The sequence below is a fragment of the Clarias gariepinus genome, chromosome 4, assembly GCF_024256425.1.
Source record: "Clarias gariepinus isolate MV-2021 ecotype Netherlands chromosome 4, CGAR_prim_01v2, whole genome shotgun sequence".
NCBI classification, from domain to species: domain Eukaryota; kingdom Metazoa; phylum Chordata; class Actinopteri; order Siluriformes; family Clariidae; genus Clarias; species Clarias gariepinus.
In genome coordinates this window covers 43,074,610-43,077,535 of record NC_071103.1, presented here as the reverse complement: position 1 = coordinate 43,077,535, position 2,926 = coordinate 43,074,610, and positions in this window count along the sequence as shown.

Below are 2,926 nucleotides of genomic sequence, written 5' to 3'. Positions count from 1 at the left end.
GCGCACGCGAGCTTCACATGCTGGAAACTGCGCACAAGCGGAGTGCCGGAGACGAGGAGGATGGGCACGCGCAGGGCTTACGCAAACTGCGTAGCGCAGAAAACACACGCGCGCGCACGTACACGCACATACGCACAGAAAACATCTCTCCCGGGTTGTTGCAGTGTGTTTGTAGGGTCACACTTGAGATTAAACCTGGCTGTCAGATTGTGCCGTGTGTGTAAATTATTCCCAGGTAAAGGTAAGCATTCTCAAAATGGTCACATAACATTAATACACATGATCTTCATAACATTTAAGCGGTAGTACTTATGACCAGTAATCAGTATCGACCCCATGCCGTTCAGACCTGGGCCTTCAGTGAGTTCCAAAATAGTCAGCTTTCTTCTTTGAAAAAAAGTACTACTAACTGTACTGTTATTAGGTGGTGCAACATGTGGATGCTATTAAAATACATCATATAATTCACAAGCACACAAGATGTTGATGGGTGTAATGCAGCCATAAGACCATAACAATTTTCCCCAAGCGAATAGAAGGAACATATTTTCCATGAGAAATTCACATACATTTTTGTGTACAAGATCCAATCAGCAGTAAACCATGCAAGAGAAGTAATAAAAACCAAACAGAATGTTGTTGTTGGTCTTTCAGCTGCGCCCGGCAAGGGGTTGCCACAGCGGAATATCCAGTCCACAAAACACCTTGGCACAGGTTTTACGCCGGATGCCGTTCCTGACGCAACCCTCCCATTTTATCCGGGCTTGGGATCAGCACGACATCCAGTGGCTGGGGAGGGTTGGTTGGTCACTGGCTGGGAAGCGAACCCAGGCCTTCCATTATGCCACCAGTGCCCTACAAACCAAACAGAATGGTCTAAGTTATCATACTATTTAAGGTGTTGATTAATTTACAACCCTAACTTGTGACATTCCACCATAAGATCTGCCTGTAGTCTCTCAGCAACAACAGTATAACAGAGCTAACAGCAATGAGAAGAAATGCTGTAGCTGTAATGAGTCCTTAATAGTGATGGGTAGTTTAAATCATTTTAGTGACTCGGTTCTTTAAATCTCGTCCATCAAAATTAACAAATCTTTTTTTGTCATTTAGTTTACTTTGTTCTTTTGATAAGAACTAAAATAAAATGTTGCATTTAAAAAAAAATTACCCCTAATACATCTACATACACAAATTTTGGCTATAGTTCATGAAAATATTACAATGCAGCTAAGGACATATTATAATAAAAAGAATGAGTAGCTTCCCTCATATCTTCTAGTCTGAGTCGTTCGTTCTTTTGAATCTATTGCACTGCATAGCATCTATGGGAGTCACATGACAAAAAAACGAACGACCCGAGACTTGAAGACTCACTGAGAAAGCGCTCAATTCTGTTTCCTGCACAGCGTCTATGGAAGTCACGTGACAAAAGAACAAACGACTAAAGTAGACGAGTCACTGAAAACAAATCACACAATCAGCACATCCTTTTGTTTCAGAACTGGTGATTTTTGGGGAATCCAAAAAATACAGAGACCTTATTCCTCCTCCTGCCGTCTAACTCGACAGTTCAGACATGTATACCATATGGCACATTCCTGTGCACACACACACAAAACAAACCTTCTTATATGACTGGAATTTCTCACAGTCTACCTGAGCCTCCAGGAACAAACTGGACTTTAATCTTACACATCTCCTCTTATACTGAACTTCCAGTCTCGCATATTATCATGCACATCAATTCCTGCTATCTGTTTTTACCCAGGTGAGGATGGGTTCCCTGTTGGGTCTGGTTCCTCTCAAGGTTTCTTCCTATTACCATCTCAGGGAGTTTTTCCTTGCCACTGTCGCCGTCGTCCTAGGCTTGCTCGTCAGGGACAATCATATAATTTTGACTTTTAACTTTACATTAACTTTGTGATGATGTAAATCGTTAAAAGCGCTATACAAATAAAATTTAATTGAATTATAACGCTAAATAAAACTGACGTTTCTGATTCGAGATTAGTGACATACCGATCTAGCAAATTAACACTCCCACTAATGCTATGCCAAAATCTGATTGGCTAATTAGTTCCTCAAAATTAATTTGTACATTGATTCAGGGATATGAGAGGAAATACATGTTGAAATTTGGAACAACTCAGAAAAAGCCTCAGAACATAGCAAAAAATGATATATAAAAATATAATTCTTTAGGTTATAAGGTGTCTCCACTCCTATTGATACATGTGACCCTTCATATCATGACCATTAATATACATGACTATTAATTCTTACATCCCTTAATACACATGAACATTAAAGTGTATGACCATTTATAATTATGACCATCAATGCACATTACCTCATTACCTGTATTTATGACCTTTAATACCTGTTACCCATAATACTCTTGACCATTAATATATTTAAAGCTTTATATTTACCCCCACTAATATTTATTACCATTCATATTTATGGCTGTAATTACATAAAAGACAATAAAGCAAAACCAGTAATACTTGTGATGTATTATACTTTTGATTATTGATATATGGGCTCTTTAATACTCATGATCATCAATACATAAGCCCATTGATACTTACTATCATTATTACACCTATATGAGCAGCATATTACCTCCTGAAAAGGAGACTAAAGATAGAAACCACCCAAAAAAGAATCATTTGAATTGAAAAAGCTGCAGTGAGGTACAAGCCTGGGAAAGCATCACTAATAAGGAATATCACAGTCTAATGAGGTCGGCGAGCTGGAGGTTGATGCAGTTACTGCAAACAATGGACATGCAACCAAATATTTTTATTTACAACGTTATTTATTTTAAGGCTATCTATTCCAATACTTTTGATTGTGCAAAATTGGGCGTGCAAAAAAATTTAGTCTAACACTTAATGTGTTGTATTCTAAGTGTACATGC